Genomic DNA, 27,702 nt, shown 5'->3' with positions numbered 1-27,702 from the left:
ATACGACATTGGGAGCGAAGGCCGTGAATGATTTTCGCCCTATCAGTCTTATTAACGGTGTACAGAAAATTATTTCAAAGGTAGTTGCTAATAGACTTGAGGGCGTCCTGCATAAAGTCATTTCCCCTTCGCAATCAGCCTTTCTCAAAGGAAGGTCTATCTTAGATTCCTTTGCAACCGCAAGTGAGGTTGTAAATTGGTGTTCTAAAGCAAGAGTGGAGAGTATCGGAGTAAAAGCTGATTTTGAGAAATCATACGACAGAGTGAGTTGGGGATTCCTTCGGAAGACCTTGAGTAGGCTTGGGGCATCTCAGCAATGGATCTGTTGGATCGAGCAATGTATAGTTAATGCGAAAATTGCTATACTTATTAACGGTACCCCGACCAAATGGATTAAGACAAAAAGGGGACTGCGTCAGGAGGATCCACTTTCTCCATACCTCTTCCTTTTAGTGGCGAAAGGCCTCGCAAGGGTGATGAAAAGAGCAGTATGCAATGAATTGATGAGTGGGGTAGGGCCTAATGATGAAAACAAAGTTTCATTCTTGCAATATGCTAATGATACCATCTTCTTCTGCGAGGCCAAGAAAAGACAAGCGAGGAACTTACGTTTTGTGTGGTATATCTTCGAATGGGCCTCGGGACTTAAAATCAACAAGACCAAGTCCGAACTCTTCTATCTGGGGAGGAATTTACAACAGGGTGAAAGATTAGCGGAAATCTTAGGATGTAAATTAGGCTCATTCCCGACAAGGTATCTTGGGCTGCCGCTAACGAACAGATGATTATGCAGATCAAATTGGTGGCCAATCATCAATAGGGTCGAACGAATGATAGAAGGATGGCAAGCTAAACTCCTATCCACTGGCGACAGGCTTGTACTGGTTAACTCGGTACTTTCGAACCTGCCGCTCTATTTCTTCTCTATCTTCAGGGCGCCTAAATGGGTAATTAAACGAATCGAAGCTCTTCGGAGGGCGTTTTTTTGGAAAGGAAGAAGCGCAGTAACTGGAGGTCACTGTTTGGTCAGATGGAAGATGGTATGTAGGAGCAAAGGAGATTGAGGTTTAGGGGTGAAGGACCTAGAGACTATGAATGTGGCGTTACTGGCTAAGTGGTGGTGGAGGTTCCTAACGGATAAGACAACGATATGGAGATCTTTCTTACGAGGGGCTTACTATACGAGGAGGATCCCCCTTAGGGAAGGGGCAACATTTAGACTGTACTCACAATGATGGCAAAGCGTCCTGTCGACCTGCGATATTGTCCGGTGCGGGATTTCCTATACGGTTGGTGATGGTAGTTCTGTGAGCTTTTGGAGGGACCGCTGGTGTGCACAACTACCACTTCAATCGATGTTCCCCCATATCTTTAATGCTGTAGTCTCGAAAAACTACCGAGTGCGGGATTGTTCAGGCATTTATGGTTGGCGGTGGCAGAGGATATTGCACGGATTTATGCCAAGCTCGCCCGCAGATGACGACTCAGTCCAGGAGTTGAAGGAGCTACTATGCACTGTTACTTGTTTGAATTCCGGGGACGACGTAAAATGGAGATGGAGTCACTCAGAAGTATTCTCGGTTAAATCATTGTATAAATTCCTGCAAGACAGCGGGGTAATAGAGACGATCTTGGCGCCGCTTTGGAGGACCAAAATTTCGCTTAAAGTTAAAATTTTTGGCTGGCTCGTGGTGAGGCGGAAGGTACTAACGAAGGACAATCTCTCCAAAAGGGGATGGTCGGGAGAGCACACTTGTGTCCTCTGTTTGGACGAACACGAGAACATTGGTCATCTTTTCTTGAATTGCTACGTTACACGTGAGCTACTAAGCTGCTTACTACCGAACAAACAGAGCCTAACGGCGTGTGTGTCTGTAGGTGGTCTTTGGATCGAATGTAGTAGTAAATGGGGAGCACTAGGGAGGAAGGAATTGGCGATCTTAGTCGCTACTTGGTGGGCTATTTGGTTAGAACGGAATAGGCGTATTTTCGAGAATAGAAAGCTCACAGTGAGACAGGTGTTGGCGGATTTACGATCACTATGCAACTTGTGGATCGCCTGTAGCATCTAGTTTTTTTTTTTTTTTTCTCTCTCTCCTCTCCTTGCCTTGGAAGCCCAGTTGCTTCCCACCATTGCTAAATTCACTTCCTTCATGAATGAAGCGATAGCNCGGAATAGGCGTATTTTCGAGAATAGAAAGCTCACAGTGAGACAGGTGTTGGCGGATTTACGATCACTATGCAACTTGTGGATCGCCTGTAGCATCTAGTTTTTTTTTTTTTTTTCTCTCTCTCCTCTCCTTGCCTTGGAAGCCCAGTTGCTTCCCACCATTGCTAAATTCACTTCCTTCATGAATGAAGCGATAGCATGCTACCTTTTCTCAAAAAAAAAAAAGCTTTATACATATGTCACTCTCAGAATATGACCAACAAAAAATCAGAGCTATATCTATCTACCTCCTAAACTCGCAATGCAGTTGCTCACAGCCAGCTTGATCTGAAAAGATTTCAACGACAGGTAAGTGAGAAACTAATAAGTTTTTCAGTTGGTACAATAGGTCAAGAGAGGCAAACTATACCTAGTAGGTCCAATTAGAGGATTATCACGCCCCAACTCCTAGTGCCGCATTGTCACGCCCCGAGCCCGGCCTATTTGGTCGGTTCGGGCATGTCGAACAGACGCCGAACGGACAACACCTCGCCTATCCGCCCAAGGCTCAACAACAAGTACAGAGCAAGTATATAAATTGCATAGTGGAAACGTAAATATACTTGGCTTGTACGAGGGCAAGCAACAGCCAAAGTGAAAGTACTAGCTAAACAATATACAAGTACAATGATTAACTTTTAATCACATACATGCATACAACTTATACATTTACATTCTTTTCTTTAACATCATTTCTTCTCTTTTTCATCACATGATATCTCAAAATATAACATTTTGCAATTAAACATAAATTCTTTTACATCATTCATATTCTTTCCTTTAAACATCTATAATCATCAAGTACAAAAGATGATATACAAAAGGGTATGCAATTGAATAAAATAAAGTCCACTCGGGTGGTCCCCGTCTATGGCGCGATACTCTTACCACGATCGTCGGCCGGCTCACTCAGTCCCGGCTCTGTGAAAAAAGGGGGGTGAGAACTACAACAAAGTTCCCAGTGGGTTCGGCTGCCGACCTCGCTGACTTTCCCACTAGGCCTAAATCAGGCATAATAGAAGAATAGATAGATAGTAACTATCACGCCCCGGGACCCGGCATAGGCCCGCCCGAGACGTGCCCAAACCCGCCATATGCCTGCACATATAAGGCGTCTACAACAATAGAGATATAAAAGGAAAAGTAAGACGACTATAGATATCAGAGCAACCAGCAGTTAAATTCTAAGAACAAGTAGAGAAAAAAGAAAACTAATCCACCAAAGATAAAGCATAAAGTAGATACATCAACTGTCTCAAAATACAAAATGGGTGGTCTCTATACATGGTACAACTCTCAACCTCTCCAAAATAAAACCGATGAGAGGTAGACCACCTATCGATACGTCCCTCGCCAAAGGGCTAGCTCGAGGCAATGCCCTTTCCGCGATCCCTAGCCTCGTCCGGTGTGGAAGGCTCTGAGAAGGAAACAAGAAACAGGGGGCGTGAGAACCATAATTTATAGTTCCCAGTGGGCAATTACTGACCTCAGCACGATGCACCACTAGGCCCAAAAGAGTTAGGTAAAAGAGATAAGTAACAAGATAAACTGCTAATATGAAAGCATGCATTGTATGCTAAATTACTATGCCATAAGTAACATGATAGCAATAAGTTGTACATTTATTCTCTTATGAACATGCATGTCAAAAGCATGACTAGTCTATCCCAACATGGCAAGCAAGTGTACTAAGATGCCACAAGTAATGCTATCCAATATTCTATCCACCCAAATGTCCAATAGTATGCTAAAAGCATGTCCAAGTCATCCAACTACTAAGTCTACCTAGTAGTGATTGTCATATCCCGGTTTAATGTCATCATTGCTCGATCTTGTTTAACGACCTACACAAGTGTAGTCCATCTTGTGCCACCTAAGTGCCGGTGGTAGCTCCAACATTCCCACTCTAGGAATGAGTCTATCCCTCCCGACCCCGTAGGTTTCTCGATACCGCACGAGCGAACATAAGTCGCGTAGGCCAACTCCGGAGTGCCGGCTTGTAGGGAGCGACCCTCACAAGCATGTGCGAATAAGCACGAATGGCAAGCAAGCATAGTCATCGTCTCAAATACCTAATCATCATGTCTCTAACATAGTAACCATCACTAGTAACCCATCGGTCTAGTTCTGTGTCACAAGGTGATGTTCCAACTTTCATTAAGTCTAGTGCCTCTTTATGACACTATAACATTGCTATATCTAAGCACGTTCCAATTCCCATGCCTCTTTATGGCATTATCACAAGGTTCACATATAACCCAAGCTCAATGTCGCTTTATGACATTAACTCACTAATTTACATGATTTTCAAGTCTCAAGTCTCTTTATGGCCTAATGTATTCTCATAATTCCAAACAAGATTTATGTCCAATGCATAATACATTTGTCATATCTACTATATGAAGCATGATTCTATGTCTCAATTAGAATGCTAAACCCATGCATAAGTCCCACATGCAAGCTCTCTACTACATAGAGGTCTGAAAATGCATTGTATATAACATAATCATTTCAAGCATTCTAAAATTCATAATTAATACATCTAACATGAAAATGCATGATGTTTCATTTTACGATACATAAATCCACAAGAATGAGATTTTCTCATTCTTAGATGAGGTCAAATCCACCGAAACTTGCGCAACCCTTCGTTTGCTCCAACGGGGGTGTCCACTAGCCTCCTAGCACCCTAGAAGCATCAAAACGTGAGCTACACAAAGCTAACGAACAACCACAAGAGTAAACATTAACCATCTAAGCAAAAGGGGCCAAAATCTCACCTATAGTGTAGAAATCCCCCTACAAAGCTCAAATGGGAGCTAAATCCCTTCCAAAGCAACCTAAACCAAGGTTCTAATCCAATTAGATTGGCACAAAAAGCCTCTAATCAAAAAGCCCCAAATAAACCCTAGGTTTTCCATTCTAGAATTTCATCTCCCAAAAACCACCAAAACTAGGTCTAGAGAGGAGAAGTGAGCAACTAACCCCTTTAGAAGCTCCAAACCAAGCCCCAAGAGTGAGGATCTCCTCTCCAACAAGCCCCAAGTCCAAGCCTTCAAGCATCAACAAGGTGGGAAGAGAGGGAGAGGGAGATGTCCGAAGGCCTTCAAGCTTGCTCTCCTTCCTCTCCTCTTTCTTCTCCTTCTTCTTTCTCCTTCTTCTCTTTCTAGAGAGCGTGAGAGAGTGAGAAGTGAGGGAAAAAGAGAGGAAAAACCCCTAAAAGCCCTCTAAAGTAACAAAATCCAGAAAAGCCCCACAACTTTGCAACCTGTGCATTGCCCTGACTGGGCAGTTTTCGGGTGGAGGGACTGGTCTCTCCCCACATGGGACCGGTCCCTCAGTACTCTCCCGCAGCCACGCGTTCGGGAACCGGTCTCTCTGACCCGGGGGACTGGTTGCCTCAGGGGGACCGGTCTTTCCCACCAGGGACCGGTCCCCGAGAGTGAAACTCTCAGGACTTAGCCAAAAAAATCCAGAATTCAAACTTTTAGGTCGGAATACAGTCTACGACCCTCCATCAAGTGTGGAAAAGCTCGGAGCATAAATCAAATACTCGAACCTTGCAATTTGCAAAGGTCCAGTGTGTTACATTCACCCCTCCTAAAAAGGAGTTTCGTCCGCGAAACTCAGAAAGCAAAATACCTCAAGCCTCCATCTTAAAAAGATGGGGATAGCGCTCCTGCAGTGCGCTCTCTAACTCCCACGTGGCTTCGCGCTCCTCGTGGTTGCTCCAAAGAACGTTCATATAGGGGATCTCGCGGTTCCGCAGTCTCTTCACCTCACGAGTCAAAATCCTCAAAGGCTGCTCCTCAAAGCTTAAATCTTCCCTCAGCTCCAATGGTGTAGCATCCAAAACATGAGCTGGATCGTGGATGTCTTCCGAAGGACCGATACATGAAATACATTGTGTACACCCGATAGGTTCGGTGGTAAAGCGAATCGATAAGCAACCGGGCCTACACGCTCCAAAACCTCATAGGTCCGATGTATCGAGGGCTCAACTTACCCCGGATACCAAATCTTCTAATCCCTCTGGTCGGCGAGACTTTCAAGAAGACATGATCTCCAATCTAAAACTCCAAGTCTCGTCGACGCTTGTCAGCATAACTCTTTTGCCTACTCTGGGCTGTCAATAGTCGCTCCCGAGCAATACGAACATTGTCCTCTGCTTCCTGGAGCACATCGGGGCCTAAAGCCAATCTCTCGCCAACTTCACTCCAATGAAGTGGCGATCTACAATTTCGTCCATAAAGTGCCTCAAAGGGTGCCATCTTGAGGCTTGCCTGATAACTATTGTTATAAGCAAACTCCGCCATCGGTAGATACTGCGACCATCCTCCCTGAAAGTCGATCACATAAGCTCGAAGCATATCCTCAAGAGTCTGAATAGTGCGCTCTGACTACCCGTCACTGTGAGGGTGGAAAGCTGTACTGAAATCCAAGCGCGTGCCCAAGGCATCCTGTAAACTCCTCCAAAAATGGGATACAAAACGGGGATCTCGATCCCAAATTATAGAAGTAGGTACCCCATGCAATCGCACAATCTCATCAAGATATACCTGTGCGAGTCTCTCACCAGTCCAAGTAGTGTGAATAGGCATAAAATGAGCCGATTTCGTCAACTTATCCACAATCACCCAAATAGCATCATGCACGGCCTGTGAGCGAGGCAATCCCATCACGAAGTCCATGGTGATCTTCTCCCACTTCCACACTGGAATCGGAAAGCTCTGTAATTTTCCCGCTGGGACTCGATGCTCAGCTTTCACCTGTTGGCAAGTTAGACATCTAGCAACAAACTCGCCAACGTCCTTTTTCATTCCGGGCCACCAATATAGCAACTTCAAGTCCTTGTACATCTTGGTGCCTCCCGGATGAATCGCATAGGGTGCACGGTGTGCTTCTTGAAGAATGTCATCTTTAATACCCAAATCCGCCGGTACACACAACCGTCCGCGGAAATGCATCAACCCCACACCGTCCACAGTAAAGTCACTGGTGCAACCATCATCCATCTTAGCTTTAAGCCTTTGCAACTCCACATCGTGAGCTTGCTTTTCTTTGATTCTATCCAAAAGGGTAGGTTACACCACCAAAGCCATCAACCTCAAAGGTGTATCAGGAGTCACCACCTCCAACTCCAACCACTTCATTTGCTCGATCAAGAGCGGTTGAGTAACCACAAGTATCGCTAAGTTTTTCGTCGATTTCCGACTTAGCGCATTCGCTACCACGTTAGCCTTACCCAGGTGATAAAGAATAGTCAAATCATAATCCTTGAGTAGCTCCAAACATCTGCGCTGCCTCAAGTTCAACTCCTTCTGAGTGAATAAATACTTTAAGCTCTTGTGATCTGTATATACTTCACACCGCTCACCATAAAGATAATAGCGCCATAGCTTTAATGCAAATACTACGGCCGCCAACTCCAAGTCGTGAGTAGGGTAATTCCTTTCATATTCCTTTAACTGGCGAGAAGCATACGCAATCACTTTCCCGTCCTGCATCAAGACACAGCCCAATCCATTAAAGAAAGCATCACTATAAATCACATACCCTGCTCCAGCAATTGGCAAGGTTAGGATCGGGGCGGTCGTCAATCTCTGCTTCAGCTCTTGAAAGCTTCTTTCGCATGCATCATTCCAGATGAACTTAACGCCTTTATGCGTGAACCTCGTGAGGGGAATAGATAACTTTGCAAATCCCTCGACAAACCGTCGGTAATAGCCGGCCAAACCAATAAAGCTCTGTATCTCGGTAACACTCGTCGGCCTCAGCCAATCCTTGATCGCTTCGATTTTCCTTGGATCCACAGCTATACCCGATCCGGAAATTAAGTGACCCAAAAACGCCACCTTTCTATGACAAAACTCACACTTTTTCAATTTGGCATAGAGTTTCCTTTCCCGAAGCACTTGAAGTACTAGCCTCAATTGTTCCGCATGATCCGCCACACTTCGGGAATAGACCAAAATGTCGTCGATAAACACCACGATGAACCTGTCTAGATAAGGCTTAAACACACAGTTCATTAAATCCATAAAAGCTGCCAGGGCATTAGTAAGCCCAAATGGCATAACTGTAAACTCATAATGTCCATACCGTATTCTAAAAGCCATCTTTGATACATCCTCGGGTGCAATCTTCAGCTGGTGCTATCCCGATTGTAAGTCAATCTTGGAGTACACACTAGATCCCTGAAGCTGATTAAATAGATCATCAATCCTCCGCAACGGATACTTGTTCTTAATCGTGACTTTATTAAGTTCACGATAATCCACGCACAAGCGAAGTGATCCGTCCTTCTTCTTGACAAATAGGACCGGTGCTCCCTAGGGTGACACACTCGGTCGCACAAAACCCTTGTCCAGAAGATCTTGCAACTGTGCCTTTAGCTCTTTCAACTCAGCTGGTGCCATCCTATAGGGCGCTTTTGAGATTGGAGTAGTCCCGGGGACGAGATCTACCACAAAGTCAATCTCCCTATCAGGTGGCATTCCTGGAAGCTCCGCTGGAAACACATCTCCAAACTCCCGCACTACGGGGATATCCTCAGTCCTAGGAGTGTCGACGTCACCCCTCAACACCACAGTAGCCAAATAGGCTACGCAGCCTCTGCTAATCAACTATCTAGCTCGAGAGAAGCTAATCGTCATCGCAAACAGCGAGCTCTGGCATCCACGGTATACTATCTCCGCCTGCCCTGGCTCTCTAAAAGTCACCGTTCGATTCTTGCAATTGATAGTGGCGAAGTAGTTGGTCAACGAATCCATGCCCAAGACAACATCAAACTCTCCGAGTTTAAGCAAGGCTAGCAAATCCACGGGCATGATCCAATCACCTACCCGAACAGGGCAACTGGGGCAAAACTCCCTAATGTCCAAGGAGTGGTCGGGGACGACGACACGTCCCGGATGCAACAAAGAAACAAAGGGGATGCCATGCAACTATGCAAACAGCCGATCAATGAATGAATGCGATGCACCGGTATCAAATAAATCACGAACTCGATGCAAACAGCCTATTTGGCCGAGTCACAGCGCCGCCGACAGACCGCCGAACGGACAGAGTTTTTTCTGTACCACGGACAAAGTCTCCCCTATACGTCCAAGGCGTCGCAATCAAAACAATGTACGAAATTCCAACCAGGAACACATTTCAATCAAAGATTGCATAAGGAAGTATCAAAAACATAACCTACTTGTTATTACAAGCATTCACATTCACTAGATACATTTTACATCACAGTTACATATTACATTTAACTTTCAGATACAATCATGCTTTTATTACAAATTATTGCAATCTTATTCCTTTCATTTTCTTACATCCCTAAGTAGCCGACTCAGGATACTGCTATCTCTGGTCTCGGTGGTAGGGCGCTAACTACGGAAGCTACGCCCTCGCCTCGCGCCACTAACGTGCGAACCTGTAACACCCCAAAACAACGTGGGGTGAGAACCAACTCCATGATTCCCAGTGGGTACGGCCACCCAAGGGAAAAGCTCAACCAATAGGTCTAATGAGGCACTGCAACAGGTTAGTCCAATAACATATAACAGATATTTATACATTTACTCAATATTGAACTACATGTCATGCCTCTCAATATGCAAAATGAAACTATGCAACCAACCAAGTAGATTACTTTAATTCTACTTTTTAATCTTAGTCCTTCTTTGTCCTTGACTATTCTTTACTCATAGCTATTCTTTTCTCTTAGCTATTCTTTATTCTTTATTCATAGATACAACTTGCTCATTGGCCATTCTTTTCTAAAGTTATTCTTACCTTGGTCACACTATGCCACTCGACTCCATCTTGAGTCAATCAACGGCGGATAATCTGCGCTCTGTCCAGCTCGAGGTGAAGGAACTCACACATGCACCTCAGCCTTCCACAGCTCACCGCGCTCTATGACCTAGCTAACCGGCGGCGAAATCGTCGCACACGCCACGTCAGTGGTTCGAGTCAACCAGCGGTATAATCCACAACCCGGCACAACCGGTATAAACCACAATTCGGCTCACCCATCCGGCGGCGAAATCGTCGCACACGCCACGTCGATGGTATAGCCCCGGACGGCGAAATCATCGCACACGCCCAACACCACCTTGGGTGTTCCATAAGCTCTAGGATTCCGGAATCCATTTCACATAACTCAAGGGTTGGCTTTAATCCTATAATAATGACCTATCTAGGTCCAATGTCCTTTCCATCCTAGGTCCACTTGACTCTAGGTTCACTATCTTTATCTCACAATCTAGGTTTACTTTAACTCTAGGTTCAATCTTAACCTATGTTCTTTAACACTAGGTTAATTTCCACCCTTGCCCAACCTATGTTTATTAACACTAGGTTCAATGTGATCCTTCATGTCCGACCTAGGTTTACTGACACTAGGTTTATATCATTCATGTTCAACCTATGTTCATTCACACTAGGTTAAATGCCACTCGATCTAATGTATATAGATTGTCCATATCCATTAACATAAACCTCTATATGTTAGCTTGCATCATCTAGCATTTATATAATATGCTTATTCAAACTAGCATTCTTTACAACTTATCATTATGCATTACAACTAGCATGTTCTCTACTTTATGTTAACATGCAAATGTTATTTACCACATGCAATATGTCATCATGCACATATACCACTAGCATCACATGATATGTCCTTTACTTAGTATTCTCATTTTAGCATCCCTAAAACATGCTTATCATACATGGACTTAGCATTTTTATCATGTCATCATCTATATTCTTAGCATTAACCACATGCTTGCATTTCTTATTTCTATATCATGCTTATCATACCATATCGTTACTTAGCATTATCCACATGCATACTTATCATGTATACTTTAGCCTTAACAATGCATTCATCTAGCACTATTTACACTAAGTCATCATGCATTGTTTGGTAGCTCATTTAGCCTTCATCTCATGCATACTTATGCTATATCAATAGCTACCACTACATGCATCAATGATGAACATTTATCTTAGACATACAGGCGACCTAGTCGCTTCGGTAAACACAACCCACCTCAAGTTGCTTTCCGATTACTTGTCGACACTTGCAATCGGCGTCCCGCGGCACCCGTGTCCGGTTCGGCCTGATTTTGCTAATACTCACCAACCGTGCGTCGAATCGCGGCACCGAAAATTATAGGTCTTTGGTTATGTGCCACGGTACTCCAAATCCGTTTTCATGACTTTACGATGTCGCCTCGGCCCTCCAGGCAGAAACGAAGCATAAACGTCCGTTTTCTTAATAACTTCGCGTAGGCTCGACGAATCGCCGAACCGACTTCTCCAACGCGTTCGTTTACCTAGCAATTAGGTTTACGGAGGGTCAAATGAGATCAAAACCTACTATTTTACAAAACCCCATTCGGAACCCTAATATGCAATTAACCTCCAAATAATCCAAATTAAATGGAGCAACATGTTTAGAACACTCTAGATACTACTAGAACATCATTCATGAAGGATTTAAACAAAATCCCAAATTCTTACCAAAACGTGAACGCCGCGACGAAAGCACGCCGCTTCAACGGGCGCACGAAAGCTCGATACGTCGCCTCCAACGCGTTCGCAAGCATCTTCTCCGCCAAAGCCGCGAATTTGAGCGAGAGATATAGAGAGATGAGAGAGGAATCTAGAGAGAGAAAGGAGGGTTTCTCTCCCCCTCTCCATGCGTGCGTGTGATGGTGGACTGCTGCTCGGGCTGAGGGAGAAGAAGCAAATTGCTTCATTTATAATTACACCCCAAAACACAATAATCTCCGGGCAGTTCAAAATCTGATATCTTTCGCCGGAGCTCCCTGAAAATCCGTTTGAGCTCAAATTTGGCAGTCATACTTGGTTTTACTTAACGAGTCCAAAGAAATTTTAATATCTCAGTTTCGACCCCGTTTGGTCATCAAAAACTGTACTGAACTGTAATCTTTATCAGATAGCTGTCGGATTTTATTTTCCACCTTCCGGGTGTAAGAATGATATAAAACTTTAAATCTTGCCTCATAAAAATAATTCTGACTTATCCTCCAGTTTTCATAATTTTCTGACACTCTGCATTTTCTGCTAATTTATCTGTCCCGTTTCCAACAGAAAATTATAAATCTTCTGTTTTCATTCCGATTTCAGCACAAGTCATTTCTGACTTATGTTTTACTTTTCTAAATTTAATAAAAATAGTTTCTCACACTATTTTTATTTATTTTTATTTTTATACCAAAATCTGGTATGTTACACCAACTCCTTCTCTTAGCTCCTTGAGGAGATCTCTAGAGAGAGAAAAAGAGAAATGAGAGAGAGAGAGAGAGAGGTGCTTGCTGTTGTGAACAGGTGGGAGGGGTGTGTGGGGTCTTATATGGGTTGCCAAATTGCAAAAAGACCCTCCCAATCTTCATATTTGCAGCAGACTTAATTCTGCTGCGAAGGACATCTGGTACCAGTATAAGGTGGTCTGTCATCGGTTACACGATTTCGCAGAACCAAACCCGAGAACTGGTGTTTCGGGTTTTACACTTGGTACCGGTACAAAAGGATTTGTCACCGATTACATAGTTTCGCAGAGGCTAACCCGAGAGCTGCTGCTCTCGGTCAGCCATCCAGTACCGGTACACCCCTGGTGTTAAACCGGTAACACATGTTCCAGAATTCCAGTTTTGCATCGTTTTGATTATTTTTTCGTGCCGATCAATGCTAAAACCTTTCTAACTCTTTTGGAACTCACTTTTAATCCTTCCAACATTGTTGGAATGTTAAATTGACTTTGCCCAACTATTTCAATCGGGCACTTTAGTCAATTTGGCTAAAGTCCAGAATACTCTACCAATGTTTCGGTATATTACACGCATACTTGCAATTAATTAATCGCAAATATGCAAGGCAGAAAAACCTGTAAAGATCAAGCAATAACATCTAATCTCAAGAACAAGTTAAACACCTAACAAATTGGAAACCCTTAAATCTTCAATAAATCGATTATCTATAAACTAAAATCCACTAGTAAAGGGTCCAATATTAGAAAATAAAGTTTATATATTTTATGAATATTTGATAGAGATTTGATGAAGAGGATGATCGAGATTTGCCTAACAATTTTGGACCAAGATTATCTTGCCAATTCAGCTGGTTTTTTTAATGGATTTAATGATAGCATATAGAAGGCAATAATGGATTTAATGACCGCACATGGAAGGCAATAATATTTTGTATTATTTTTTCCTTTCTTGATTGATTCATATATGATGTATATTAAATCCTGTACATACTATCAAATTTCAAAGAAATTAGACCAATGTCTATCACTCCAATTTGAATTTTCTATTCTTTTTCACTTAATCACTTTTTACATGGTATCAGAGACTCGGCCATCCTTCCAAACATAGGCTTGCTGGCCTTTCCCTTTCTCTTTTTCATGACTATTCTTTTTCTCTTGAATTTTGTGAAGCATGTCCTCTTGCTAAACAAACTCGTTTGCCCTTTCAATCTAGTTTGAGTAGAAGTTGTTCGGTTTTCAACTTGATTCATTGTGACATTTGGGGGACGGGGGGGCAGAAATTCTACTCCATCTCATTCTGGTGCATATTATTTTTTGAGCATAGGTGATGATTATTCACGTTGTACTTGGATTTATCTCATGCGATATAAATCTGAAGTATAAAAATTTTTGTAAGCTTTTATTAATTTGGTGCATACTCAATTTGGTTGTCATGTCAAACAAATAAGGACTGATAATGGATCAGAATTTCTGTCTCAACCTATGCAACTGTTATTTCAAGAGTATGGAATAATTCATCAAAAATCATGTGTTCATACCCCTCAGCAAAATGGGGTCGTCGAGCGTAAGCATCATCATCTTTTTGAGGTTGCACAAGGCATGGCGTTTTCAAGCCAATCTTCCTATTAATTTTTGGGGAGAGTGTGTGCTCACTGCAACCTATTTAAGAAACAAGATTCCTACACCTATCCTTGATGGCAAATCACCCCACGAAGTACTCTTTGGTTCTAAGCCTAGTTATGATCATTCACGTGTCTTTGGGTGTTTTTGTTATGCACGGAATGTTGATACTCACAAACATAAGTTTGATCCCCGAGCCAAGCTGTAAGGTACCGGACTTCTAAATTATGAAGTTACGGTATACATTTAAATGGTTCCGGTGAGGTTACTGTGGAATGTAACATACCGGATTTTAAATATAAAAGTGGAAATAAATAAAAATAGTATGAGTACTATTTTATTGGATTTAGAGGAGTGAAATATACGTTGGGAATGACTTGTGCTGAAATCGGAGCGAAAACAGAAGATTCAAAATTTTCTGTAAGAAACGGGGCAGATAAATTAGCAGAAAATGTATAGTGTCAGAAAATTATGAAAACTGGAGGATACGTCAGAATTATTTTTATGAGACTAGATTTAAAGTTTCATGCCATTCTGACATCCGAAAAGTGGAAAATAAAATCCGACAGCTATCTGATAAAGATTACAGTTCTGTAGAGCTTTCGGTGACCAAACGGGGTCGAAACTGAAATATTAAAATTTCTTTGGACTCGTTAAGTAAAACTGAACATGACTGTCAAATTTGAGCTCAAACGGATATTTAGGGAGCTCCGGCGAAAGATATCAGATTTCGAACTGCCCGGAGATAAATAGTGTTTTGAGGGTGTTAATTAAAGAAGCTTTGCTTCCTCTTCCCTCTCAGCCCGAACAGCACACACGCCACACACGCACGCATGGAGAGGGAGGGAGAAACCCTCTTTTCTCTCTCTAAAGATCTCTCTCATCTCTCCAAATCTCTCTCTAAAAATTTGAGGGTTAGTGGAGAGCGAGCTTGCGAACGCGTTGGACGCGTCGATTCGAGCACTCGTGCGGCCGTTGGAGCGGCGTGTTTTCGTCGCGGCGTTCACATTGTGGTAAGCTTTTGGGATTTGGCTTAATTCTTAGCTTTAAGTGTTCTAATAGCCTCTAATGAGCATTGTTAGTATGTTGCTCCATTTAATTTGGATTATTTGGAGGTTAATTGCATATTAGGGCTCCGAATGGGGTTTTATAAAATATAAGGGTTTGATCTAATTTGACCGTCTGTAAATCTAATTGCTAGGTAAACGAACGTGTTGGCGAAGTCGGTTCGGCGATTCGTCGAGCCTACGCGAAGTTATTAAAGAAACGGATGTTTAGGCTTCGTTTCCGCCTGGAGGGCCGAGGCGATATCGTAAAATCATGAAAACGGATTTGGAGCACCGTGGTACAAAACCGAAGACCTATAATTTTCGGAGCCGCGATTCGATGCACGATTGGTGAGTATTAGCAAAATTGGGCCGAACCGGACACGGATACCGCTGGAGGCCGATTGTAAGTGTCGACAAGCAATCGGAAAGCGATTTGAGGTGTGTTGTGCTTTCCGAAGCGACTAGGTTGCCCTTTATGTCTAAGAAAAATACGAATTCACATTGATGCATATAGTTGTATTGGTAAGCTTACATGATAATATGAATGCTTGAAACATATTATGTAGTTGATATTATCTACCAATGAGATGAAATGTATAATGAATTAAATGCTAAAAGAATGCATAAGATGCTAAGTATAGACTACTTTGGATGATGATTATATGTATGTTGACATATCATGTGATGCTAGTAATATATGTGCATGATGACATGTTGTAAATTAACATATTGTGGATTATGTTAAATAAAAACATATACATGATGACATATATTGCATATGATAGAAGAATTATACATGTTGTCATATTGTGGAACATAGTAGATGAATTATGCATGTTGAACTTGGTCGATTAGAGAAATTGACATTGGAAAACAAGAACATGAAAATTATAATACTCGGTGTGCACAAATAGAGTGTCAAGTAGATCGAGTGGCATTTGGACTAGTGTAGTAGAGACACTATGACATGTTTTGAGAATAAGTGTAGTAGAGACACTTGTGACATTATTGTTGGGACTAGTGGATTCCCGAGTCATTGTTAGCCCTAGTTCGTAAGGTATCCTCACATGGACAGGATGTGGACGAGTTTCGATTGAGATGTTGGCCATAGTTCGTAGGGTATCCTCACTTGGAGAAGATAGATCTAGCTCACGGTCTATTATTTGTGGTGGTATAACCATCCATTTCCTCACATGGAGAGGATTGTCGTCGAGTACTCCGGAGTGTCGGGCGATTAGGACCACATGGAGGTCCGCAGACAGTCCCGAGTTTGGGGGCACATGGAGCTCCCTTGCCCAATACGGGATGGAAATGTGAGTTGTAGGCAAGCCCAAGGCTTTCGCCACAGATTGGGTAAATGGAAAGTCAATATGGTCATTAAACATTGCTTATCGAACATGGATCGAACTTGTTAGCATGATAGCACCATTTTACTATATGATGCATCATATGAGTTTTAGTTGCATCCCAGTTGAGTGGATTTAGGGCTGTAGGTGGCATGTGAGACATCCTTCACCTTGAGCCTGGCTTTGTGCGGTATTCCGCATGTTAATTGACTCAAGACCGAGTGGAGTGGATAGCTTATAAAAGTAGGTTAAACCCTATGAGAAGAACTGTAATTGACAGGAATCTAAGATAAGAAAAACTTAGAAGTCAATTGGTTGAACTGTGAATAACAGGAATAAAAGTAGTATCGATTGAACTACTAGTTGGTTGCATGGTTGCATAAACTGCATGAATTCATTTATGCATATTGTGAGGCACAACATGTATTTCAATACTTGAATATAATATATATATATATATATATATATATATATATATATATATATCTGTTAGATATCTGTTGGACTAACATGTTGCAGGGCCTCCTTAGACCTATTGGTCAAGCTCTTCCCTTGGTGGCGTACCCCATGGAACATGGATTGGTTCTCACCCCCCGTTGTTTGGGGTGTTACAGGTTCGCACGTGAGCGGCGCGGCGGCGCAAGGCGAGGGCGTAGCTCCATAGATAGCGCCCTACCCCAGAGACCAGAGATAGAGGTACCCTGAGTCAGCATAGCCTAGGGGTAGAGGGAAAAGAAAAAAAGAGCAAACTTGTAATAATATTGCGATCATTAATTGTATTTGGAAGAAAATGTAATGTAATAATGCTAATGTGATGTAAAAATGAATCTAATGGGAATGCTTGTAATAACATAGGATGTGTTATGTTGTTTGATACCTTCCTTATGCAATCTTGCTTGAATACTGTTCCTGGTTGGAACTTCTTGTACTTGTATTGATTGCGACGCCTATGATGTACAAGGGAGACTCTGTCGATTCAGCGGTCTGTCGGCGGCGCCGCGACCTCGGCCAAATAGGCGGGTGGTCGCGGGTCGTGACACAAGCGTTGCATTTTTGTTGGCTATCCTATGGGACAAAAAGGTTATCGTGTTTATGACATTGAAAGTGGTAAAATTTTTGTTAGTCGTGATGTGACCTTTTGTGAAAATGTTTTTTCCTCTCATTCTAATTCAGCAAATAATCAAAACGTGATTGTTAACCCCGCCACCACCATTGCCACTTATGTCAATTATGATGATCCTATATTATCACCCACAACTTCATCACCAACTGAAGATATCATGAACTCCAACACTAATATAAAACATTCACCCACAGCTGATAATCAGCCACCATCCACTACTCAAGTTGATGATGCACCTCGACAATCCTCACGTGCTACTCGACGACCTACTAGATTAGATGATTATGTTTGTACTGCTATTGGTTCCATCATTGACACATTCAACGTCCACTTCGTCAGGTAAACCTCAATCTTTATTTTCTGTTATTTCCTATGAAAATTTCTCAGCCTCTCACCGTGCCTTTCTATCTAGTATTTCCTCTTATGCAGAACCTGCCACTTATTCCCAAGCAGTTAAAGATCCTCAATAGAAAGGAGCTTGATGCACTCAAACTGAATAACACATGGACTTTGGAACTGTTGCCGCCTAGAAAGCGTCCTATTGGGTGTAAATGGGTGTTCAAAATTAAATACAATTCAGATGGCAGCATCGAGCGATATAAAGCTCGTTTGGTGGCTAAAGGTTATACACAAATGGAGGGTCTTGATTATCATGAGACTTTTGCTTCCATCGCCAAACTCATAACTGTGTGTTGTCTTCTTGCTGTTGCTGTTGCTGCTGCTCGTGGATGGGAACTATACCAACTAGATGTAAATAATGCTTTTTTGCAAGTAGACCTACAACGGCCACAAACAAGCATCTCGGAATTGGTTTGAAAAGTTTTCTAATGTTCTTCGATCAGCTGGATATAAACAATTCGTCGCCGATTACTCTCTTTTCACAAAATCTTGTGGCAAAAACTTTAGTGTGTATATGTCGATGATGTGATTGGGACAAACAATGACACATCTTCTATATTTAAGCACGCTTTTGTTAGAGATAATGCTAATGAGATTAGAATTAGATTATTTGATCTTATCCATTATTATATTCAATTATGGTTAAGATATATTCGGTTATTATTTAAATTGTGATTAAGATGAAATCGAATCAGAGTAGGATTCTATGTAATTAGTTATAAATAGATAGGCCGGGATTATTTGGTTAGTGAAGCCGGGAGTCGACATAATTAATTAGCGCTCGCCGAAGGTTGCATATGGTGATTAGTTATTTTCTTCAATAAAGTTATTTTGTTTTGCTTCCATGACAACATACCAGATTCTTTGATTTGTCTTCTTCCTCTCTTGTTTTTTCTAGTTTACTTTTTGTGGAGATCTCTATATACCATAACAAATATATAGAACGTATTTGTTGGAGGCCCACCGCCATAACAAGTGGGTATCAGAGCCTGGATTTCGAAAAGAGAAGGTGTTGATGGCGTTTAACAGCGCTAAAGGAGTTGCACAAGGATTCCCGATATTCAAGGGGGACAATTATGATTTTTGGTGCGTGAAGATGCGGACATTGCTGTGATCCCAAGATTTATAGGATTTTATCGAAAAAGGATGCAAGGAAACAACCGGAGAGAATCTGAAAAAATATGCAAATACGTTTTTCTTTATTCAACAATCAGTTGACGATTCGATATTTTTCCACATTGCCGGCGCTACTCGATCAAAGGAAGCATGGGATATATTACAGAAGGAATACCAAGGTAACGAAAAAGTACTCAGAATTAACATTAAACAACCCAACATAGAGTCAAAACTCACCTAAATGTTGGAAAAACCCTCTCAAATCCCAAATGGAAGTTAGAACACTTCTAATCAAACCTAGAGGAAAGTTCTAAACCAATCAATTAAGCTTCAAAAGCTACAAATCAAAAATCCCCAAATAAATCCTAGATTTCTCATTTCTAGGTTTCATCTCAAAAATTCCACAAAAACAATATCTAAAAAGAAGATCTAAAATACTAACCTCTCCTCAAGCTCCAAACCAAGTTAGAAACAAGCTAGGGTTGAAAATCTTTCCTCCCAAGAGCTCCAATCCTCAATCCAATGCTTCTCCAAAGTAGAAAAACCAACATAGAGCAAAGAGAAGCAAAAAGAGGAGATCAAACCAAGCTAAATCACAAGAAAAAGGGAGAAAATTCAAGGGAGAGGGTCCTCACCTGAGTTCTCCACGTTCTAGGGCTCAAAAGAGTCCTCAAGGGGCTGTGGAGGGATTATATAGAGTTTCAACATTTGCAAAAATACCCTCCAACAACGTGCAGTCTGCACTGCACTGCGTACCGATACACGGAAAAGAGTACCGGTACCAAGCAGCAGTCTGCGCAAACCCGAGCCTCGGGTTCGCAGAAAAATACACTGGGTACCGGTACAAGTCCGATGTTGTATCGGTACCAGGTCTGGTTCCGGTACGGGCCCAATGCTGTACCGATACCCTGTTCTGCAGAGTCCAACCCGAGAGCAACCTAAAATCTTCACTTTAGAGATTTTAATGCTACGTTTTAAACCTTGATTCTCGGGATGCGAGCCATAGGTCGGAACACTGTCAACGACCCTCCAGAATACTTGAAAAAACTCGGAACACAGATCAAACACTCGAACCTTGTAATTTGCTAAAGTTCAGTGTGTTACAATATAGAACGTATTTGTTGGAGGCCCACCGCCATAATAGCTTTTTCATATCAAAAATTTGGGGTGCCTAAAATATTTTTTAGGAATTGAAGTGGCTCGCTCTTCCGATGGCATTCTTCTAAGCCAACGAAAATATATTTTAGATTTACTTGTTGAAACAAGCATGATTGGTGCCAAGGGTTGTTCTTTTCTGATGGAGCAGAATTTTCATTTAACACTTGATGATAGAGATCTTTTGGATGATCCTAGCGTGTATAGGCGACTCGTTGGCCGCTTAATTTATCTCACAATAACAAGGCCTGATGTAAGGACTGAGATTTTTTTCAGTGCTACTAAACTCTCTGTTGACGATGTTTATGTGTGTAATTTAATTACATAAGCACTCGTCAAGTTTCAGGAGAAAATGAGCTAAAACGGAGAAGATACACGATTATTAGTTTTCACTTAAGTGAATAGTAACTCCGATTTTCCGGAGAGGCCATGGAGTAGAGTTGGCTTCTGGTGCGTATCGGACCCCGTTCATAGCAGTCCAATAGCTCATTTCGAAGGATTCAGCTATTCTGGACTACTGGCGCTGACGGATTTTGAGTTTGATGCACGGCTTTTGAGAAAATCCAAAAATACGCGTTTTATATGTAATTGTGCGTCATTTTGGCCTTATGGAGAGAGAATGGATTTCGTCGCGAATCCGTGACCGTTCGAGGTGAACCAAAATCATAGATCTGTTGTCTACGAGGTGCTGATCGCACTGGTGCAATCCGTTCGCAAATCTGACGGACGGATCTGCGGAGATTGCGCGTTGATCGAGGAGAGGTCTGTGATGGCAAAACGGTAATTTCGCAAAAGTTGCAATATTTTATGTACCGTTTCGCGTGGGATCGCACATGGAGGGGTGTTCGCGCGTTTTACATACGCTGTGATGGACTCAGTATTAAATACTGAGGTTTGGTGGACTTAATTGCAAAGTTGCACCATGTATATAAGCTTGTTCTAGGGTTTGCTCATTGGAAACCCTAACCCTAGCCTTGCCGCAACCCCCAGCCACCCTCACCTCGCTCCCCTGCCCTAGCCATGCGCCCAGGCCGCCGCCTACTGAACCCCGGCCGGCCAGCCACCGCCGCAGCCACCTTTCTTCCTCTCTCTCCATCTCTCTCTCCATCTCTCTCTTTTCTTCTCGGGTTAGAGCCCAGGCCGAGGCTGCAGCGGCCTCCCTGCACCATGCCGGCGTCGCCCCGACCTCATCGAAGCGTCCCCGTCGACCGCCGCCGTCGCCGAGCGCCGCCGCACCTGAGCTGGCCGCCTGCTGCTCCCTAGGTCGAGCCCAGACCTAGGCCTGCGTACGGCCTCCCCGCGGGCCGCCGCCGCCTGAGCCCGCTTCCGCTGCTGTCCCCGCACCCTCGGCGACCCTCCTCGCCGGTCGCCGCCACCCCAGCGAGCCGCCGTCGCCGCCTCGGCCAGCCGCGGCCGCCCCAGACTTGTGCGGGCCGAGGTGAGCTCGCGGCTTCTTCCTCGCGCTGCCACCGCCCGGAACCATCCGTGCCGCCTCCCTCCGGCCTCAGGAAACCTTCCGCTGCCGTCCCCGAGCGCCCCGGCCGCCGCCTTGGCCGCAGCTACCCTGGGAAACCGAGCTTTAGCTCGTGCGGGCTGGGTTGGTTCTGTCGTCGCCGCCGCCGCTCCTCGCCGCCAACTGAGGTGAGCACCTCACTCCTCACCTCCCCCGCACCCATCCCTGGCCTCCGCGCGCGCCGCCGTGCCGCCGGAAGCCGGCCGGAGCAACCTTGCTCCGGCCAAGCCCGAAATAGGGCTTATTTTAGATGTTTTGTGTTCTGAGCTTCCCGAGCCTCCCCGGTCTCTGCGGAAGGGAGCACGATGATCGTAGCAAATTGCTGATCATCGTGCTCACCTTAGATTCTGTCGGGGAGACTCCGTTCCGCTGTTTCGGCGGTGTCGACCCTATAGAGCCTGTTTGGCTGCTGTTTTTGGGTTTGCGCACGCTTATCCGGCGATCTGAGGCTGTCCTGATGCCTCCGGAGGTGAGCACGGTGATCGTGGGTCAGTGCTGATCACAGTGCCTGCCTCACTTTGGATCAACAGTGTCCGGTTAGCCCTGTTTGGCGCAATCTTCCCCGACTGCGCGCTGTTCGCTGAACCTTCGGGTTGCTCCCGCGCTTTCCACAGTGAGCCATTGTGCTCCAGATCATGAGCACGGCCTCCAGTACGTCGAGACCTGTCAGTACGTGTCTCGGCGGACCTTGGAAGTCCTCAGTTTGCGTGAACGAGCCATGTTATCGCCCGATTTACATAAAATATTGGGATTTTATGTAAAGTGAGGGGCTTTTGTGCAATTGTGCATTTTGTGGCTACTGTGGACAATGTATAGGCGTGTGTGGTGACCTCTGGACTGATTGTCCATGATCTGTTAGCTTTTGCGGAAATCGAAGAGTCGATTTCGATGCGTTTTTCGGCGAAATTCGCTGAAAGAACGCGGTTTCGGTTCGGATTGCTTCCGACGTCATTTGGTTGCTCTGTGAGTAGTCTCTTAGCCTTGTTGACTGGTCACCATCATCACATTGTGGGTTCGGTGATGACGGGTGAGCGACGGTGGGTTCCGGTGTCGAAATAGACACTTTCGGGAACCCGGATTCGTACAATTATCCGACGATATTTGTGTAGTGGTATTATCTTGTGTTTGCTACCAAAACATCCAAATTGGAATGTTTTGGGGCAGCAGGTGACTCGTAGTATGAATCGGTGCGTTTCGAGACAATTCTGTGGACCCGACAGAGTCTCGGTGCGGTTTTCGGGACACCCGATGTGATTCGGCAATCGGTCTTGGGAAACCAATTCCCGTGGTTCCTTGTTTGGGGATTTTATTTTAGTTGCTGACATTTGGGTTTCCTTCTGACCTAGTGGACCCTTCGTAGGTCCGGTTGCTCTGTCCCCGCCGTCGTGAGATCTGATCCAGACTTGTATAGGTGGGTACTTCGATCCGACGTTGGTACAGTGGTGCACGCTCGGTGACGTTTCCTTTACCCTTGTTGTTTATATCTTTTACCATATATATGTTGAGCCCTGCACCCATGCTGTTTCCTTATTACTCTACTTAGTTGTTGCCAGGTGTAGTATCATGTGTAGGAGTAGAGTAGACTTTATCTGTATATGATATTTATGATTTGGTTGGTCTGATCTTCTATGTGATCTCCATGACCTGGTTGGTCGACGTTGCATCTCCTACACTTGCGACCTGGTTGGTAGTTTCTTGTACCTCGTATTAGTGACCTGGTTGGTCGGTCCTTTGACTTCTGTTGTCCGATGACTGTTGAGGTCGGTGTACCCTGAGGGGTCGGATTGTCGGCTAGTGGCCGACGGTTGTTCATATCTATACTTGTGACATGATTGGCCTAGTTCATATCCTATACTTGTGACATGATTGGTCGAGTTCATATCCTATACTTGTGACATGATCGGTCGAGTTGCTACAGTTCTATCTTGACATACGTAGCCGATTAGTTGCTGATGGCCTATACGGTCGGTGTGCCCTGAGGGGCTGGATTGTCGGCTAGTTGCCGATGGATGATCTTTGAGCATACTACATTGATCGCCACTGCAGGTACGCATTTCACGAACACCAGCGGTCTGATCCACCGCAAGAGGGTGTTCTTTTCCGGAAAAGTGGTTGGATTGCCAACCCGTGAGCCCAGGGGCTTTATTGCGAGGGTATATGCTTCTGACCCAGGGGCTTCATTGCGAGGGTCAGGTACCCTGTGCTTCTGACCCAGGGGCTTCATTGCGAGGTCAGGTACAGGTTGAGCAGTGTGGCATGAGCCTGAGGTCTTCGGACAATAGGGCAGCGAGATTGGGTACTTTTGAGCTTTTCGTCAGTTGACGCATGCATACAGTAGTTGTAAGGTTTATTTTCAGTACATCTTATCTGTTTATTGTAGCTACTGTTTTATTTACCTGCATCTATACTTGTCAGCTCCTTACTTATCAGCATCTTTACTTACCAGCACTTATGTCTATCTAGTTTCTCCGTGTTGTTGTATAGCTCTCTTCTGATCCGGTGAGTACTCCTCCGCTTTTCGGCTTGCGGACCCACTGGAGGGGAGACATGTTTACATGTTCTCACCTCCCCACCATTTTTCAGGTATCGCGGGGCGATGATAGTGGGACGAGACGTGAGGTACGTGTGTAGCGGTCGATAGAGCTTCCGACCCAGGTTATTTCGGTATAGTTATTACCCTTATTGTTTCAGTTGTGATAGCTTAAGATAGTTATATGGTTCAGTATTTTTATTACAGTTAAAAATATGGATTTTCGTGAATGTAATAAATGAATTTCTGGATTTTGTCAAATAAAAGGTTTTCTACCCCTCGTGGTAGCGTTTTTAAAGAATAAAGGTTTCCGTGTAGGAAACAGTTTTCAAAAGGTTTTCTGTGGATTTTGCATCTTAGTATTTCAAAACCTGTTTCTGTGGTTGGAAACATTTTAACTGATAGATGTGGATTTATGTTTAAATATCGAATATATAAATGTGAACCTGTGATGTGAATGGTGTATGAATATATAATTGTTAGTTATTTGTATGTTCATTTGGTTGTGGTTATACCTGGGTTACTTCTTGTACTCGTGTGACGCCGTGCAAATACAGGGGAGACTCTGTCCGTATGAACAGTAGAATCCCTGTATTTTTGGCGAGTCTGGCATACTCTGGGTTTAGGTTTTCGAAAAAAAAAAAAAAAAAAAAAATTCAGACGCTTTTCCGCTATGTTTTTAAACTAAAAGGGACCCCGGGGCGTGACACCTGACATAACCTATTCAGTCGATATGCTTAGCCAATTTATGCAAAAGCCTCGGAGTACACACATGGCAGCAGCATATCAAGTTCTTCGCTATTTGAAGAGCTCACTTGGACATGGAATACTCTTTTCTAGCTCTACACCATTATTATTAAAAGCATATTGTGACCCAGATTGGGCAAGTTGTCCTATGACTCGGTGATCAACTACTGGCTACATCACTTTCCTTGGAACAAGTCCTATTTCATGGCGCACCAAAAAACAAAGTGTTGTCTCTCGCTCATCAACGAAGGCCAAATATCGCTCGATGGCTACTACAACTTGTGAGTTAACGTGGCTTAATTATTTACTTAATGATCTTGGTGTTTTTCATCGTCAACCAATGTTGCTTTATTGTGATAATCAAGTTGCGCTTCATATTGCTTCAAATCCAGTATTTTATGAACGGACAAAGCACATCGAGCTAGATTGTCATCTCATACGAGAGAAAATATATTCGGGGCTGATTACTACGGCACATATATCAACAACTAATCAGTTAGTGGATATTTTTACAAAGGCACTTGGTAGAGAAAGATTTCAAGATTTGGTCCACAAGCTGGGTGTTACGTCTCTTCACATGCCAGCTTGAGGGGGAGTATTAGAAAATAAAGTTTCTAATATTTTATGAATATTTGATAGAGATTTGATGGAGATTTGCCTAACAATTTTGGACCAAGATTATCTTGCCAATTCAGCTGGTTTATTTAATGGATTTAATGATAGCATATAGAAGGCAATATTGGATTTAATGACTGCATGCACATGGAAGGCAATAATATTTTGTATTATTTTTTTCCTTTCTTGATTGATTCATATATGATGTATATTAAATCTTGTACATACTATCAAATTTCAGAGAAGTTAGACCAATGTCTATCACTCCAATTTGAATTTTCTACTCTTTTCCACTTAATCACTTTTCACATCCACAAATACTCAATTATTCAAACTCACGAAAAGTTAAAACAATTCTAAACAAAACAAATATCCACTATCTTAAAAACATTAAATTTTAAAACCACTAACTAAATTTATTAAAGCACTAAAGTTAAATAAAGGTCTCTGCATCTAGCGATAACTCAATCCTATCCCCACAAGCTGAGCGGACTCAGATGTGGATATGGAAGCATTCACTAAATTAGTCGGATTATAACAATAATGACTGGGTTTCACAAAAATACCACAAATCTTATTTGCAGGATTTTGAATTGTAAACAAACATATTTTACAAATTGAACTAAGAAAAATAAAATTTTTGACAAAAGCAGTTTTATTCCAAGAAAGAAATTAAAATTTCAAAAGAAAAGTCTCTGGCAACTAACTATATACATAAGCAACTCGTTGTTACAGGTCCAAAGCGCATATCAGACACACCCTAAGACGCGATCAAAAAGTGAAGTCTACCATAGTTGTATCAAAATAGAACCAGCTGGGGGCGCATCAAAATAGCACTCGAGGGCGCATCAAAGTAGCACCCGGAGGTGCATTACACAATCAAATTAAACTAGCTTCTAATTTTGTCGACATAGCCAACACGATTAAAGCAGAAAACTAAAGTTATACAACACTGAGAGCAAAACCTTGAGAAAAGCCTTTTCTTCTATTGATTCCTAATCTGTATAAGTAGGCTTAATCCGTACTTTTCAGAAAACTATATATATATATATAGAAAGTAATTATTTTGCTGCCGTAAAGTATTTCCATATTTTTACTAAAAATAAACTAAAGAGTGTCCAATCGCTTACCTCCAAAAAGTAATAATTGATCTAACTTATCGTTTCAATCAAAAGCTAAGTATCAATTTAATGTTTCAATCAAAAGCTAAGTATCAATTTAATCACCGGAACCTAAAGTAAGAAGAAAGAAAATATTATTTTGATACGTCATCACAAGCTAGCACAAAATACTCTTACTAGGTCTCGAAGTGAAAGTTTAGTCTCTAATAAGAAGATATTCAACTTATCTAACACAAGACCCATATTCCAAAAGGCGGTAAATCCCCACAAGCTAAGTATCAATTTAAATTGAACGATTTTACTCGGTTAATTAAATTGGGTATTTTAAAAAATTCAAAATTCATAAGAATATAAGATCCATAGCTAATTCTTTGTATTTAATAGTTTCAATCACCTGTTGGCAGACGAATTTTGATTCAGTTAATAGCTAACTAAGTAATGAAATATAAAAAATTATCAAGCTTTTAACAAACTAGAACAAATTATACGATGGAGAGAGAGAGAGAGAGAGAGAGAGAGAGAGAGAGAGAGAGAGAGAGAGAGAGAGCTCACAGACAGAGAGAACGGGACCGGGTAGGCGGCGGCTCGGCCTCAGTCAGCGCAGACAGAAAGGGAGGCCGGGCAGGTGGCTCGTTCTCAGCCAGCGCTCGCCGCTCGCGCTTTGCTCCCTGCAGCTCGCCGCGCGCCGCACGCTGCTGCTGCTGCTGCTGCTTCTTTTTCTTCTGGAGAGATCGAGAGAGAGAGAGAGAGAGAGAGAGAGAAAACCCAACCAGGCACTGCACCGCATATGCGGCCGTGCTTTTTGAAATATTGCACAACAAGATGTCTAGCTCTGCACCTAGCTAGCTAGATGCTATCG

General features: G+C 43.0%; 1 long non-coding RNA gene across 1 annotated transcript; it reads right to left on the bottom strand.

The window, feature by feature from the left end:
- Positions 3,387-27,702, bottom strand: LOC109714311. The gene is made up of 2 exons (XR_002217304.1): positions 27,396-27,702; positions 3,387-3,626 (listed from the first exon to the last, which is right to left on the bottom strand). It is a non-coding gene; the product is annotated as an uncharacterized LOC109714311 (long non-coding RNA).

The sequence above is a fragment of the Ananas comosus genome, linkage group 8 (assembly GCF_001540865.1).
Source record: "Ananas comosus cultivar F153 linkage group 8, ASM154086v1, whole genome shotgun sequence".
Classification (NCBI taxonomy): Eukaryota; Viridiplantae; Streptophyta; class Magnoliopsida; order Poales; family Bromeliaceae; genus Ananas; species Ananas comosus.
The sequence above is the reverse complement of the archived record's forward strand: the minus strand, read 5'-3'. Positions and strand labels throughout refer to the sequence as shown.